The sequence below is a fragment of the Desmodus rotundus genome, chromosome 12 (genome assembly GCF_022682495.2).
Source record: "Desmodus rotundus isolate HL8 chromosome 12, HLdesRot8A.1, whole genome shotgun sequence".
NCBI classification, from domain to species: Eukaryota; Metazoa; Chordata; class Mammalia; order Chiroptera; family Phyllostomidae; genus Desmodus; species Desmodus rotundus.
Genome location: NC_071398.1, coordinates 3990676 through 4008221, shown reverse-complemented (window position 1 = coordinate 4008221; position 17546 = coordinate 3990676).

Here is a 17546-nt window from a genome sequence, read left to right as displayed (position 1 = left end):
CACAGTTCTATCTGGCGGACTGCGTAACTCAGAAACCACACACTTAGGAGGACAGACCAGAGCGAGGATGGGCGAGCCCTTAAATTCAGAGGGACCGTAAATGATTTTTTCGTTTTGCCTTCTACTTTTACAGCTGTTGCTACAATAGTGTTTGCGCAATTGAAAACTCCAAAGTCAAAGCCAAGCCGTTCCAAGCTGCTTGTCGCTCAGATGTCGTGAGGCTCACTGAGCACCCAGTCTGTGACTGGCCCTGAGCTGGACTTGAGGATCCCAGAGACAGAGAGAAATGGAGCCTGTGCTCGAGAAGCTCCCAGGCAGGGATGGGAAGAGGGAGCCAGAATCCAACAGGTCATCACAACAGAGTAGAAAGTCTCTGAGCGAGAGGGGCCCAAGAAATAATAATGATAATGTTCAGAATAATATTGATGGGGGCGGTGTCATTACATTCCTGCAGCTCTGTATTAGTCAGGAAAAACCAGGTTCTGCTGCAGTAACAAACAAGTCCATGCTCTCAGTGGCCAAAGTTTGTTGCTCCTACGACTCTTCAAGGGGAAAGGGAAGGAAAGGAGGGGCTGACTCTGCTTATGATGGTTACAAAATGACCCCAGAAGTGACACGGAAACCATCTCAAAAGTTGCTGGTCACTGTGCCAGAGAGAGTTCAGGGCAGTCTTACCGCTGCAGGTGATTGCTGGGGCCCAGGAAGTGACAGCCATAATTTCTGCAAATAATCCCCTGGCCAGGGGTTTGAGTGTGGACTGTGGGTGAGAGAGAGGACAGTATTGTGTCCGCAGACTTCGCGTTCCTCACTTTGATGACTAGACTTGGATGTGTGAGGGGCAGTGCTTGTTTGGGGTATTCTTGGGAATGCGTAGGTATGAGAAGGGTCACGATACCGATACTCCCTCTGAAAGGGGGCCGCAGTAACTGTATCGACACCGGACACAGACACACAGAGAGAGAGAAAGCAAACAGGGTCCCCTGCCAGCAACTGTTGAATGTGGGTGACGGGAAGCAGGCAGCCGCTGTACTGTTCTTGTAGCTTTATAGAACCTGCGAGAATGTTCCTCAAAAAAAAAAAAAAAAAAAAAAAAGATTTTTAAATGAAAAGTGTCATGTGCCTTCTGTCCTACTCGTGCTGAGTGTGTGTGTGGTGCCCGCCGTCCAGTTGGTGACATGGGCCGTCCGCACCCCTTTGAGGGCTGGCTCATTCTGCCCGAAGTGGCCTGAGCAGGTCTCAGGACTGTGGCCACCAGCTCTGACCTTGTCACTTGTTCTCTGTAACAGCCTCTCCTCCCCCCATGAAACTACCCTGGGGTACAGCCCCCACCCCACTCCGCCTTCTCATACCACTAATTCTCCTACCCACTAGTTTTTTCAAATTTGACTTTCCCCTCCTTGAATTGAAAAGGGAGACGTGTTCCGCCCCTGCCTTTACCTCCCCCCAAGAGTGGCATGCTCCCTCCCTTGGGTTAATTAATTCCCAGCCCCTTGAGCGAGCCAGCAGGAAGCAGGCCCCACCCCCAGCAAGCACAGGGGTGCGGTCTGGCCTCCCTCCCCTCCCCCTGCCCACACTACCTGCCGGGCTCTGGTGTGGTGTGCAAAGCTGCCTCACCCACTCCGTGCAAAGGGCTGCCCAGTCAAGCCGGAGCCCTGCGAACCACTCCCTCAAACCCGAGTCCCAGATGTGCATCTGGGAGAACCGTCCCTAAAGCGGAAGGAAGGATGGCGAGAACTGCCAAGAGTGGGAGGTAGGGCGTGCCTCACAGATAGTAAGAAGGGCTCCGATTCTGGCTACACTGGGGAGGGATTTAAGGCGACTGGAAGTTGGGGTGTATACGCCCAAAGCATCTGCCTTCACCCCTACTTGGTGTATCTTTACACCCCAAAACAGGTGCGGGAACCTGAGGTGGTCCATCCAGCCTCCTGGGGTCCAGGAGGTGGGACTGCGGCCTGGACACAGGCCCTGAGCGCCCAGCCGCCAGCCCGTGTCCAGCGGGGCAGGGCGGGGGTGGGCGGACTGAGGCTCCGGAGCTAATGAGGTCCCGGGCTGGAGCGCACCCCGCTGAAAATGACAAACGAACAGCATTACAGACCGTTCCCACAATTACTATCAGTCGACTGCAATATAAATATGCAAATTCCCTGGGCTTGAACTTTAACACCCTCTGTAGAGACCATTCATCTCTTTAAAGTATTAATTTAAGTTGTAAAAGGGCCCATACATCACCGCGTGTCATTTTGAAAACAAATATTAATCAATTTTACCCTCGGAATTGCAACGGCGCAGGAGGCCCCCACGATGGCCGGCCGAGGAGGCAGCGGGGAGAGATTTACATATTCCTCCCAGCTTAAGGAAGCCCGTGATAATGCGAGGATAGCCGCAGCCTTGGGCCCGCAGACCTTATCTGCGCGCCCCCAGCCCACGCGCAGCGCGCAGCCATGCAAATGAGGCCGCGCGCTATCTGGATAACCTTGAACGCAGGACAGCAGGCAACAGCCGCTCTCAACTTCTCTCCTCCCAGAAACGACAAAGTGCTGGAGGAGGTCGGGCTCGCCCTCTCCAAACACGGGGGAGCAGCCCCGGCTGGTGGGGTCCTGGGCAGGACCCTCCCAGTTTTCTTTGCCCCAACCCTGCCCCCCCCCCCCCCCCCCCCCGCCTTCAGGAGAAGGGGATGGGACTCCGCAGGGAAGGGCTGGCTCGGGGTTGGGGGGCATGGGAGGCCGCGCTCCTCTGGGGACAGAAAAGGGCTTTGGGTTTAAAGGAGACACTGCATGTCCACCTGTGCGAGTGTGCGTGGGCTGATGGAGCACTTCTGAGACTCAGTTGTATGACTTCACACCCCCCCCCCGAAAATGGACCTAGATATTGAAGAGGCTGACTCCCAGAGATTAGAAATTACCTATGAGAAGCGCCTAGCACAGAATATACGGGTATACAGTAAGGGCTCAGATTACACCACTGACCATGGTCATCCTCAGTTATTGCCCCGTCAGGCCACTCTCCCCTCCTCCTCCACCCCTCCTTCCCTTTCTCCATCCTTGCCTTGGACGTGTGTTTGGACAGACAGGAGCCCCCCAGCCCCCACCTACCAATTTCCACAGCCCAGTCTAACAGAATCTCCCACCACCTGCCTGAACACTGCCACCTCTTTACCGAAGGGCAGGGACTTCATGAAGTCCCTGGAGTGAAATGTGAGTCCCGGTGAAAGGTTAATGGTCCGCCCTCACTTCCCTGGGGAAGATGAGGCCCTGCTTCCGGTCAGCCTGCTCAAAAGGGGCTTCCAGGAACCGTGCTGGACTAGTCAGCACCAGGCTGCCGCTGTTCCCCGGTCAGGCCAGCAGAGGGCGCATCACACCTGGACAGGTGCACGAGAGGGAACCCTTCCTGGCCCAGCCCACATTTGTGAGCACTCACTGCATTGTATGCATGTACATGCACGCTCGTGCACACACAAAGAACACGTACTGTGTGCTTGAACTCCACATCACACCCCAGAAAACCCAGCCACCTGCATCCGCCCACCTGCAGGGCTGGGTCAAGCCCCCCCTGATGGACTCGTGTGGGGGGGGTGGACCTGCACAGCCAGAGGGCCCTCCTGGGGAGGTTACGTGGACCAGTGACCATCATCCTCCACCTTTGTGGAACGCTGGGCATCAGCAACATCAAACACTCGCTGGGGCAGCTGCAGCTCCTGGCTCAGGTGAGGAAAAGCAACCATTCCCACCAGGAGCCAGTCCCTGTCCTCCTCTCCCGCGCCAGCGCAAGAGAAACCTACCTGACCACTGCCAAGCCTAGGCAGGATGCGGGATCACTCGTATGAGACCCTCCCCCCCAACTCCACAGGTGTGTCTGAACCCTGCCAAGCTTGTGTACACACTTTGGTGAGCCAGACGTGTGCGCTCATCTGTGTACTGAACCACATGTGTGTGTGCTCCTGTGCACAGACCCACACATGAGTATGTGCCTTCACACATGCATGTGCTGGACTACATGTAAGCTTGTGCACGTGTGTGTTAGTCCACGTGTTAGTGCTGCGCATGCTCAGGTGTGTGTTGGACCACAGGTAACTACGCGCAGCTGTATGTTGGTCTGTGAGCACAGGTGCAGACAATGACGACCGAGACCACGACAGAAAGAAATGAAGCAGTCAGTGGCCCCTCCAAGAAGAAGAGAAAAGTCCTTGCTCAGATACCCTGCATTCAAATTGTGAACCCACCACACTTGTATCCTACAGGTGTTTATTGAGGGTCTAATATGTTTCAGCTCGATGTCCCGTCAGGAGGCCCAGGGGCCGAGTTCCGAGGACAAGACCAGGCAGCCGGAGTTTTCACGCGGCTCAGCAAGCCTGAGACAGAGCTTCGGGCTCTGAGCGAAAGCGTGTTTCCCTAAAGTCGGGAAACCCCAGGCCAAGCCGTGTGCGGCTGCCCTGCAGCTCAGAAATCAACGTGGTCATTTCCTGACCCCGAGGAAACCCTGAGGTTTCCACCAGAGAGGTGGCAAATTCCAGAAAACAGGCCTTTTGTTTTTTTTTAAGGGGGCAGGGGGGCAGCATAGATTATGTTCTAAACAGAACACAGGAACAAGGTGCCCTTTGCGAGGAAATCTACCCTGAGACACAAGCCAGGTTTCGCACACGGGCCCAGAGTCCGTGGTCAGCAGGGCTCCGAGTCCGCGGGGGCAACCAGCCCAAACAGCAAGGAGGGCGGCCCCAGGCGAGTTACCTGCTGCCCTTCCACATCCTCACCTGCACAGCAGATGACATCAGTACCTGTCTCACAGCGTCGCTGTGAGGATGAGGCCTGCCCAAAGCAGTCCCTGGTACCTGACAAGCACTCAGTCATGTTAGCTGCCGTTCATCACCATCACCATCACCATCACCGATGAAAGCCAGCTAACATTTTTTGTTATCAACAGAATGGGATTTTTTACATGTTTTTAATTCAGTGCCAACACTGAAAATTAAAACAGTTGACTTAATTCAGAACCCTGGTTTCTCTTCGAACAGGCAAACCTCTGAGTCTGCAGTCCTGCATTCACTCAGGGCAGCGTTCAGCTGCAGGCGAACGGGGGCAGCACCCTCCAGCTTGCCTCAGTCCCCACCTGGCCCACGTGCCCCCCTCTGTTGCCACCTGACTCCGGCATGAGTCTGAGTGTGAGTGTGAGCCCCTTGACACCCTGCTCACTTCCCTCAGCAAACAGATGGGAAGACTGAAGCCACAGCTGGGCCCCAGCAGCCAAGTGCTCCCAACTCCCAGCTCAAAACCCTTTTCTCATCCCCTACTAAATTTGGGGGCGGGGGGGGGGGGGCACAAGACCAGAGAGAGGGTGAAGTCTCAGCTCTAGTATTTCCAAGCTCTAAGAGATCGACTTCCTCCCTGACTCGGTCTAATGGGATCTGCTTAGACCAGTGGGGACGTGGTTTAGGGCGGGGCTTGTCTGGGGCTGAATGTGTTAGCCTCCCTTCCTCCTTCTCCCGCACTTAACGTATTACCAATGTTAAGGCAAAGTACATCTATTAGACGATTACACCAGGGAGCCCGGCTGCCACCATAAAGCCAATGAAGTTATGACAGCGAGGCCCGGGAGGAATCACAGCTGAGTAAAACCCATCCGGGCTGCTGACAAATGATGATAAAGTGACCGCGCATGCCCGCGCGTGATGGAAATTGACAAGGTGAGCCTCCCCACCTAATGAACAGATGCAACCCTTGCTCCCAATGAAAAGCACGACGAGTTTAATCTCAATAAGCATCAAAAGGAATTTGCTCCCATGATTAGGAAGCACGTGGGCAGGGGGCGTGGCCTTCGCAGAAGGGACCCTGGTGCGTGGGGTGGGGTGGCAGCGAAGGTGCAGGCTTCCCCGCAGACACCAGCCCCACTGCACCTGCTGAAAAACACCTCCGTGGCCCACGCACCCTGCTCCCAGAGCGGAAGTGGAAGCTCAGATGGCACCCACATCGCAGAGACCCCACCACCCTGAGCACAATTGTCTCCACGAGTCCTATTAAATGTGGGGAGCTCCCAATCCTTATCAACTAATGTCAGAGGAAGAACAATACCACCCTGCTAGACAAGACCCATTAGCGGGAAGGCGGGTGGTGTGGGGGTGGGGGACACACCCCCCACCCACCCTCGGAATACAATGCACCAGCTGCACATTAATAAATATGTAATGTTTGATTAGAAATATGTATAGCATCTTTCCCTCCCCAAAGCCAGCTCGCCCTCCGGCGGCAGACGGGACCTGGCCCACACTGACGGGTTTCTTTCTCGCTTGCTTTGAAAATACAAACTCAAATGTTTTCCTGTCCCAGCTGTTTGCCATTGTTGCTGTTTATCAGCTTGAAGGATGAACAGTGGAATAAAAAAAAAAACACGCCTGCATTTCAAATGTGCCAGTCAGGCACGCCATTGTTCAGAGAAGAAAGCCACATTGTCTGTGCGGGTAAACTTCTTTTTGGTGAATGTCCAGGTTTTAAGAAAAGCTATTCAGCTGTGCAATTTGTTTAATGCATGCAGAGAAAAGCATATAAAACTGCATGTTTTCTGGGGAAAAAATTTTTTAAAGTGGGGTAAAGAGAAATTTGGGGGAAGGAGGAGGCACACACTGAAGTTCCCCAACTTGCCCTGCACTCCCTGGGCCTCCCCTCCTGGGCTGAAGACTCAGCTTCCGGTTGGGACACTCAGGACCGTCCCACCAAGGTTGTGGCGTGGTGCCCTGCTCACAGCCGGCAGCAGGAAGCACAGATTGTACCGTCTATAACCCGGCTTCCCTGCTGGTGACACCAACTTCTATTTGAACAGCTTCTACTTTCTAGAAGTGAGGTGCAGACGCAGCCAGCAGTGAGTGCTTGGGACTTAGCCAGAAAGTTCGTTCCAGAGCCGTCTCCAGAATTAAAATGACAGTGAGAAAAAGTTTGTGTGGATGAGGTTAGTTATGCCCAAAGTAGACCAGGCCCTGTCCGCACGGCTCAGCTAGATCCTGTGCAGCACAGAGGGGCAGCCCTGGGAGCCCCCCACAGGCACCTGCCGAGCTGGGGGTGGGTGGAGTCTATGGTGGCCTGGTGAGCCCGTGGGAGGACCCCCCTCTGCCTCAACAGAAACGCCATTTACAAGGCGTGGCCCTCAGCCTGAGTTCAATCTGCTCCAGTTGCCTTCCCAAGGAACCAGCCTCAAGAGGCTTCCACACGGCAACCCCATGCCGCAGGGACAGGAGATTGGGTAGAGCATCCGGTAGGAAGACCCTCCGTGTCCCTTCCAGACCCAACTGTCTGAGAAACTGTCCCTAAGATGCAGATGACCGACATCAGACCTTATCTATGAGCAGAGGAAGGAGAAAAAAAATGGACATTTTGTCCAAGAAATCGCACGATCGAGTTAAGGGGACACCACGATCTGGGACGAAGGGCCTCGAAACGGGGCGAAAATAAGGGTCAGTGTCCCAGTTTAACCGGAAAGCAACACTATTACCCTTCTCAATCTCTCTCCCTGGAGATCTGACCTCAGCGATGTTTCCTACAGGAGGAAGGGAGGCTATAGCCATCGGTGTCCCCACAGTGTCCCCTGGGTTTCCAACACGTCAGGCCATGCCCTGTGTTGTGCACAGCCGCCCCGTGAGGTCACAGTCACGGTCACTATTACCTTCGAACAGGAGAGGACGAGAGGCTCAGAAGGCGGAAGACGTGTCCCCGTGTCCGACAGCTGCCACGAGGCAGGATGAGGTCTCGATCCCAGACCTCTGAGTCCTGGTCCACCTGCGCCTATAAAGAGAATCACAGGTGGGGAGGGTTAGCCAGAGCCTGCCCCCGTTCTCCAGCTGCCAAACCCGCTCCCTCCTCAAAGGGACTGAGGACCAGCCCAGGCGGCCCCTGTGGGCTGGACACCCGATGTGACAGCAGGTCCCCAGAAGGACCCAGGGAGCGGGTTCCCAATCAGCTCCCTCCCAGGCTCTCCACAGTGACGATTTCAAACATTCACTGCCCCCCTCCAGGGCCCCTGGTTCCTCCCTTCACCCCCTGCCATGATAACCTCACGTTCTATATCACAGAGAACAAATGAGGACACAGTTCAGGGTCACGACCAAACCGGTGCACCCATCTGCACCTGGCCTGCCCTCGACCCGGCTGCCCAACGCCAGCCCCACCAGTGACCTGCAAGCCCAGCCCCTCATGTGTCCCTCCATCCCAGGGACCACACTGCATCAGTTACCGCCTCTTCCCTGCATCTTCAACTTTCCCCACTTGGCTGGCCCTGTGTCACCATGGGAACACAGCTAAGATGCTCCTGATTTTAGAAAAATGGACACAACACTGGGATGAATGGACAACCTAGGCACTCCCTCTCCCCACCCTCCGGCCCCAACTCCGGGAGAGAGAAGCCCTATTTAAAAGAGAAATAGTGAATCCACGCCCACAGGGACTTGTCCCCAGTTCTCAGAAGAAGATGGGATGGGACTGGGAGGAGCAGAAAAAGCCAAGCTGAAATCCACCGGAACCAGCGCCACTGAGAAAGGGGACCCATGGTGACCTGTGTTCAGAGCACAGATCTGGGGCATGGGGGCCTTGGAGGGGGGAGGGCAATCAGCAGAGAAATCAGTAAAATAATGGTGTTCCAATCGGTCTTCATTTAATACCGGAGCCCACCCACCCTGTACACCAGGCAGGAGGCTGTGGCAGCATCTCAGGTCCAAAGCCAAAGGCTGAAGAGGGAGCCCACTTCTGAGGTCAGCTAGACCTTCTGGGTTGCCAAATACAGGTGCAGACACTTTCCCTGAGAAACTAGCAGCACTCCTTCTCTTCTTTCCTTCCACGCCTGCAGGATACTATGCTGATCAAAGCGCCATCCCAGAAACCCTCTGGCACAATGAGAACAAGAGATCCAAGGTGCCTGGGAATAAGAGAAATGCTCAGAACCCACGAGGAGAAAACCATAAACATTTACTGCAGGGCATAAAAGGCCTGGGCACATGGAAAGGCCACCACAGACCTGGGTGAAAATCTGTGAAATGTCACATCGCCTCAGATGAAACTATAAAGTCGCCACCATCCCCGCCTCCATCCCTACACAGGTGTTTGTCCGCACGTGAACATGCCAAAGCAAGATCGCCTTTGAACGAGAAAAATGCAAGAGACTCACCAAGAAACATTTGGAAGAGAAAAGAACAATTGTTCGGGCATTTGTTTTACCAAATCTTAAAACAGACCATAAAGTATTTTTAAAAACACGGAACGGGTGAGATAAGGCAAAGCCACCAAAGCAGCGGAATAGAAAGCCCAGAAACAGACGTGTAGATAGAGAAAATCGGGGACGTGATAAGAGTCTTCAGTTCATGAGATGGTCACGCCTGTCTCTCCATCTGGGGAGAAGAGCGTCGGATCCCTACCTCACATCATGGACAAAAACAAATTCCTCCAGGACGAGGAAGCTCAACACAACAGAAAAACCTAGAGAAGAATTGCAAGATACTACTTGTTACACTGGATGAGAAGCGCAGTGATGCGATTCTGAAAGCATGTCATATAAAAGTAACAATGTCTCCACGTTACATACAGAATTTGAAACCCCCCGGCCCCAAGTAAAACACCCGCTTGAGAACGGTACCGGCCCTGCCGGGGTGGCTCATTTGGTTAGAGCGTTATGAGGTGCACCAAAAGATCGCGGGTTCGATCCCTGGTCTGGGAGTGCACAGGAGGCAACCGGCCCATCTCTCTCTCACATTGATGTTTCTCTCCCCGCCCCCCACCTCACCAAAATCAATAAAAACATACCCTTGGGTCAGGATTTTTTTTAAAGGAACTGTGTCATTTCACAAGTGAGCCAAGATTGTATTTCTGTTGGCACAACAGGCCAGGTGGCCACACCTCTGTAGGCGGTGAAGATGAGGCCCTGCCACCTGCTGTCACTGCAGACACCCGAGACTCTGAGGAGGACCCTCACCGTCTTACTCACCTCACTAGAGGCTCCTGGGTCGTCTTCCCCCATGGGGTGCGGCCGCCCCTGCGGACCCAGAGGGTTCACAGTTCTCAGGGTGCAAGTTCCAGAGCCCTGCACCTCCCTTGCGAGGGTCCCAGCGCAGAACTGAGACTTCTCTGCGGCTCTGTGCCTGGGGTCCAGCCCTCTCTGCCCCCCGCTGCAGGCTCTTGGCCTCTGCTTGTTTCACCTTGTCACTCGCCACGCGAGGCTTCCGTGTGTCCGACACACACCCAGGTCCGCAGTCTTGCTCAGTCCTCCATTGCCCACGCCTCCCAAGCCCAGCAACGCAGTTCTTGCACGGGGTTTGCATGGGGCAGCGAGCCCCTCCCAGCTGTATCCCGTGCACAGGTGTTCCCCAGGTGGAGGTCGTAGCACTCGCACGCGGAGCATGGGCAATTCTCTGCTACCCCTGGGGACGAGGTGGTCCCTGGAGCCCACCGACGACTGCAGCGCCCCAACGCTTGAGTCTGTTTCCTCGTCTTTTAGCTCAGGTCGCCCAGAAGCAGGTCACAGACCAGGAGTCCCGTGCACGCGAGGAACCGAGAGCGTTCTTATCCAAAAAAAAAAAAAAAAAAAAAAAAAAAAACCAAACTGCGGACGGGCAGGGATTAAGCCCGATAAGAGAGGAGAAAGAGCAGGGCGAGGGCCACCCTCGGTCAAGTCCAGTCCCGCCTGCGCCAGGCGACGGTGTGGTGCGCTGCAGCCCTCACCCCGGGAGCCCGAGTCTTTCCACCCTCACCAGCGGGTCCCTGGCTGCGGGCTGCCCTCCGCACGCTGGGGTTGGTCTTCCGGGGCAAAGCGCCTCCCCTCAGCTGAGGGCAATTCTCCAGAGGAGGGGCAGCTGGGTCCAGAAAGGGGCTCTGGGAGGGCACAACAGCATCCCATAGACCCCATTGAATTCCAAGGCCGCGTAATTCAAGGCTAACTGTTCCCTGAGGTGGTGGGCACTGTGTTCTTGGAATGCACAGCTTGATAATGATGATTTTTTTTAGGAATGTCAGCCCATCGAGGCGGTGGTTTGGTCTTCTTCAACTAACTTTATCCCTCCATTCTCGAGCCCAGGGTTATTGATGTTTTGGGGGCGGGGGGTGTGAACACACTCTCGGGACCACTGTGACCCTTTAATAAAGGCCTGGGCGATGTTGTCAAAAGATTAAAACACATTTGAAACATAAGGTTAGTAACGACATTAGTCACCAAGGTACTGGGGCCCCAGCCTGGGTAACCAGGAACGCAGTAGAAATGAGACATGTGTACCTATATTGGGAAGGAAGAGGTCCACAGTCACTGTGATCATTTACTTAAGGAAAAATCTAGCATGGATTTTTTTTCTGCCATGGTATCTACCAAAAGCAATTAGAACTAATATGTGAGTTTAACGGAGTCACAGGGTGCGAGATCAATATAGAAAAATCAATTCAATTTCTATGTGCTGGAAATAAACAATTGTACATTGAAATTTTAAAGTACCATTAACAATAGCTTCCAAAAAGTACAAAAGGGTTAGGGATAAATTTAGCAACCTGTGTGCAGAACGTACGTGCCGCAAACGATACATAGAAAGCATTGCTGAGAGGAAAACATTTTGAAGATCAAAATAAAGGCAGAGACAAACCACGTCCATGGGTTAGAAGACCCGATACTGTTACAATGTCGATTCTCCCCACGTGTCTTCTGCGGTCCGTTCAATTCCAATCAAAATTCCAGCAGGCGTTTTGTGGAAATTGTCAAGCCGATTCGAAGTAAGCTAAATTTGTGTGGAAAACGAAGCACCTGGAAGAGCCAAAACGACTTGGCAAGAGAAGAGCGAAGTGTGGAGGAGTCACACCCATTTCAGACTTCCTGCTGTAAACTTTGCACGGTGTCCACGGTGAAGGGCCACCTGCATAATGGTGAGGAGCTGGGTCGATGGCACAGCCTGCGGAGTCCAGAAACAGACCCACACAGGACGATCCAGCCACTTTGCCCAGGTGCCGAGGCAGTTGAGTGGGGAAATACTAGTATTTCCAACAAGGTGCTAGAAAGTTGGACATTCACTGCAAAGGAGAAGGACCCTCATTGCGTACCACATGCCAAAAGTAACTCCAAATGGGTCCCAAGCCTAAATGTAAGAGGTAAAAGCATGAAACGTCTCGAAGGAAACAGGAGAAATGTTTGCTACCTGGGTTGAGACACACGATGCTTAGACAGAAAATAAAAAGCTCACGCCAGAATAGAAATCACTGGGTCTCATCAAAATCAAAAACTGCTCTGGAAAAGACGTTGTTAAGAAAATGAAAAGAGAACCACAGATAGAGAGCGGGTATTTGCGAAGCCATCTGCTGGAGGTATGCCTTTTCAACTGCGGGGAGCAGGGGTTCACCCCCGCAAAAGGGGCAAAAATTGGTCCTTGAGGAACTCAAAAAAATTCTTAATTACATTTGAGTGCGGCCCCTGAAAAGCCTCAGGGACCTAAAACAGATACGCAGCGTGTCTGTGGTATGAGGCTTCATGGGATGCAAGGGGCATCGGGTAAAAAGTCTAAGAAGGCTTCCTGGTGGGGGCGGCGGGGGGTGAGTAGGGGTAATACAACACATATAGTGAGAAACACTATATAAAAATCCCGTATCTAGAATCCATAAAGAACGCTCTCACACCTCAGTTAACAGGACAAGGACTCCAACTTTAAAGTGGGGGGAGAAAATCTGAACAGATACTGTACCGGGAAAGACGGGCGGGCGGCAGACAAGCAGGCGCAACACTACAGGTCACTTAAGAGAGGCAAACGAAAGCCACGGTGAGGCGCCACTGCACCCCCACCAGAAAGGCGACCGTGGAACAGGCCGAGGATCCAGGTGGAGGTGAGAAGGCGGAGACAGCCCCCTTCAGAAATATGTTGCTGGTCTGTGACAAAGTCATACGGACACTTGCCGCATGACCGGGCCACTGCACGGCTAGGCATCTCCCCAGAGAGGTGCACACGTGCGTCCGCAGAAGGTCCGGGACTCACCTGCGTGTGGCAGCAGTGTCCACACTGGCCCGGGCTGGAAACAAGCCAGTTCTCCGCTGACCGAGGCAGGGGTGTGGGGCGGGCCAAAGCCATTGGAAAGTCCCCGGAATGGACCTAATTCAATGCTCCGAAACGGGAATTTGCTGTAAATAAACATCACCGTGGAAAGAGGTATGGGCGAGGCAACGATAGGAAATGAAGAGAGAATGTGGAAATCTAGGTTTATGTATCCGGGTTGCTTGAAGGGGTCTTGAAGTCCTCACTGTCCCTCTGGAAGACCGGCCGCCCGTCAGGGATGCGGTGTGGGAAAGGCGGATGAGGCTGAGTTGTAACCACGGAAGGATGCACCCCTCCCAGCGCTTCCGAGTAGATTGAACAGTGACATTCAGGGTCTGCGGCCGACCCAAGGAGCTATCTGTAGCTGGCTCCAGGGCTCCAACCCAACCCGCTTTGGGGTGTTCCAGCAGCAGCTCCCCGCTGCACTGACCTAAGTAAAGCCACAGGCTGCTCCCAGAGAGCTTGCAGCCTGACGCAGGAGCCAGACGGCCGCCAGAGAGTCACGGGGATGTCAAATGACAGCAAGGACAGGTATCAGTGTTGTTCAGGGAACCCAGACTTGGGGGACTTGATGGACTCAAGGGGGTCAGGGAAGGCTTCCCACAGGCAGCGATGCAAAACTCAAGGGGTGAGGAGGGGCAGGTAGATGTGGACCAGGCCCAGGGGCGACACCCCTGCTCCTGGAGGAGACCTGAGGGAGGGGCCCCTCGGGCCAGGTGAGCTCTGGGGAATGTGCCGAGGAGACGCTGGGAAGCCCTGTGCTGAGGCTGGGGGAAAGGCGAGCCGTCAGGAGGTGAGCAGCCTGGTCTGGAACATTCTACCCCTACCCACCCCAGCTGCCAGAGGGTAGTCCCACGCTCCCTATTCATTACCTGACATAACTAATTGCCTGGTGACATGTCCCATATTATAGACAAATGTGAAGTATGGGCCCAGCTGTTCCCCTTCTCGTCACTGGGAATCGGTTGATAAATATGTTTATTTGAGGTCAGCCTGGCCTCATCCATTAGAAATATTGTTTTTCTAAACATTACATTGATTTAATTTAACTCTAATCAATTTAAAATGGTTCTGACAATTAACAAAAGCTTCAAATATGACCTTAAAGTAATAGGATTCATTAGCTATGTTTAGGATTAAACTAACCCTAATAGGGCAATTTTTCTTCCAAGGGTATTTGGTAAGCGACTAGTGGTCAGTCAAAATGAAATCAATTATTATAAATTATACAGTTAAAGTTGATTATGTATCCCCTGCTAATTTGTATAAATAAGGGTCTCTGACAATGGGAGTAATTTATTAATAACTATCTCTCCCCAGCCCGGTATCACACTTCATGTAAGAGCTACCAAGGCATCTGTAACCCGTGAAGTATTATTTTCCAAGGCTGCTCTCAATGTATGCTAATTAAACCCATAATTAATTGGAACAGTTATAGTTAAAGACAATGCTGGCGCCCTTTGCCCTATTATTCATGACAGTCGACTCGTTCAAAAGGCAATCTGATCAAAAATTCATATGCCAGCTCGGGCGCCCCGAAAGCAAGGCGATCCCACGACAAAGGGTGCCTCCGCGGTGACAGCTGGTGGCTGGGGAGGGGTGCGGCGGCGTCAGCATCCCAGCCCAGACCGTTCCCGGGTTTCCCACCCCACCACCACCAGCCGGTGCCCCGTCTGGAAGGCACACGGGGCTGGGACAGATGTCCAGGTCAGAGTGCGCAGATCGGTGACCCCTGGAGCAATAAACAGCAAACAAACAGAACTCGATTTTTGCCAGAACGGTACAGGTTCAGGAATGTCACTTCTCTTGGAAATTTCTGACTTAGAAAAACCGGAACACTCGGGGCCTGCCTTTCCCACCCCCTTTGCCCACCGCCTCTGTTCCTCTCCCTCCGCTCCCTGTGGCGTGTCTGAGAGCCACAGGCTGGCACGCCTCCTCATTGTGCGGGTGGACAAACGGAGGCCCGGAGAGAGACAGGCTGGCCAGGCAGCACCGCATGACCAGGCCCCAGGAAGCCCAGGTTTCAGAAGATCTAGGCGGACTTGGAGGGCCCAGGGGGAGGTGGCCCGTCCATGAGTGGACACTCTCCTTCTATAGACAGGGTGAGGCCCAGGGATAGGAGCCTGTGGGGGAAGCGATGCTCGAGGCTCCCAGGTTCTGGAAAGCTGGGTGAGGACATCCTGCTAATCCCACATCTTAGGTTGGGCTGGAAAGGGGTGGGGGAAACCCTTCCCTACCCCACGTGGGCCCTCTGAGGCCTGCGGACCAAGGAGCACCCAGAAGAACATTCGGCTTGGAAATGCTCGCGAGAAATGACCTCACGTCCACCACTCACCCTTCTGGTGACAATGGATGCCCCTCGTTGCCAAGGACACAGGCGTGACACAGCTTCGGCCTTCTGGAGGCCCCACTCCCAGAGCCGGCAGATGTGTGTAAAGCCTTTTAGGAGCCCACGGAGTCTTGGGGTACCTGGAGGCCTGGTCCCCTCGGGGCTGAGGACAGGCTGTTGAGCTCTGACATGAGCCCAGGGAAGTGAGGAGAGCATCTCAGTAGGGAAGGTCTTTGGTCCTCGAGTGTTAACCTGGGCAGCAAGGGGCAGGTTGGTGAGCAGAGAGAGGCTGGGTTGGAACAGGTGCGAGGCTCAGAAGGCCTTGTTAGTGAGGGCGCTGGGGAGCCACAGAGGGCGTGCTGGAGCCAGGAGCTGGAGACAGAGCCTCTGGCTGTGGGGGGAGCATCTGAGGCCGCCCCTGCCAGGCTTGGGAAGCCTACAGCCCGGGAACCCCACGGAAGGCCAGCAGCTGGGCCGCTCCACGTCCTGCAGTTCAAGGAAGCAGCATTATTCATAACAGCGCAAAGTGGAAACGACCGGAACGTCCGTCTGCAGGAGCATCAATGACCGAATCGTGGCGTGTTTGCGTGAGAGAACAGTGCGCCTGAGCTAGATGACACAAACGGACAGGAAACACAGCCGCCCCCGAGTGGACGGGCTCTCCGGCTCTCTGCAGGAGAGGTCTGCAACCCGGCAAAATGAATCCCAGCGACCAGATGGGATCGCTGGGGCGGGAAGAGGAACTGAGAGGAGCCCAGGGCGCCTGCGCAGGTGCTAGAAAGACAGGGCAGGAGGGTAGTGACCTTCAGTTCTGACACCTGTTCCACTTTAAAGTGAGCCCTGCTCCGGAAGAACAGGTGTGGGCTGAGCCTCCTCAGGATGGAGGGGAACTGGTCTCGCCCACCTGCCCAGCAGAGCAGGGTGCGGGAGAGTGGGCACCGCTGGGGAGAGCGGATCCGCAGTCAGAGCGCCTATGATGTCGGCCTCGGGGCTGCTGCCACTTCATCCACCCGCGAAGGGAGCGAAGGTGGGTGCTATGACGTCGTAAAACACTGCTGCTGTAACTCACGCAACGAGCGCTTTCTGTCCGTCAGCCTTCACCCACATGCAGCCTCTGTGTGGATTTTGCTGAAAGAAAAAAGTCTTTTCCACAATTGCAGGATCTAGGGCAGGGACCCTTAGACCTCGGGGTGTATACGAGTCAGTTGAGGGGATTAAAACTCAAATTCCAGGTCCGCGCTGAGAGTTTTATCCTGTACATTTGGGGGGAGGGGTGCTCTGAGTCCTCGTTCTTAAACTGGGACGCAGGTGGCCCGAAGACCGCTCTTTAGGAATAATTGTTGGTTTTTGTAGCGAGGCCCAGCCGACTTCGGCTGCGGAAGTAGCACCGCAGATATGAGGCTCACACTGGCAGTCGTTCCCCGCACCCCGTAGAAGAAGATTCTAATGAAGGGGGCTTGACGCAGGATCCGATTAGTCGCCTGCTTTCTTCCCATGCAGCTGTGGGTTTGTAATCCACTCCTCTGCAGATCCCTGAGACCCACCGCACATCCGACCTGACGGCACTCGCCCAGTAGATGGCGCTAACTTATCTTAAATACCGACTGTAACGGGAGCCTCAAGCTCAAGGTAAGCGGAGAGACGGAGAAAAAGGCCACCCAGAGTCAGTAGGGGAAACGCTCCTAGGCAGGTATGTCCAACACTGACCGACTGTCCCGAAATGACACAGAGGAAGCTTACAACCTCCTGGATACACTTTACAATCTGCTGTGTAGCCCTGGCTAATTGCCACATTGGCTTTCAAAAATCACCTGCTATTTCCCAAACCTGGGATCTCTGGCTGCTAGTAGCCACTGGGAGGAAAGATAGATGGTGTTGCCATATCCTGTTGTGACCACAAGATGGCGGTGCTGCGCCAGAAGCATGGGAGGCATTTAAAAAAAAAAAAACCCTAAAATTATAAAAAGCAATTTAAAGACTGAGTATGACCTGAAAATAAGATCGTGAAAAGAGGCATGGTTGGTTACAGTTGCACCTCACAAACATGGTTTCCAGTTCATAAAGCCTTCTGAGGCCAGATCTACCATGTATCCTCTTCTGAGGGAGACATGGGGAACCAGAGGCTGAGGCCTCTTACAAGAGATGGGGTAGCGACGTCATTCTGGCCACATGAGCAATAGTGAATGGGAAGGAATC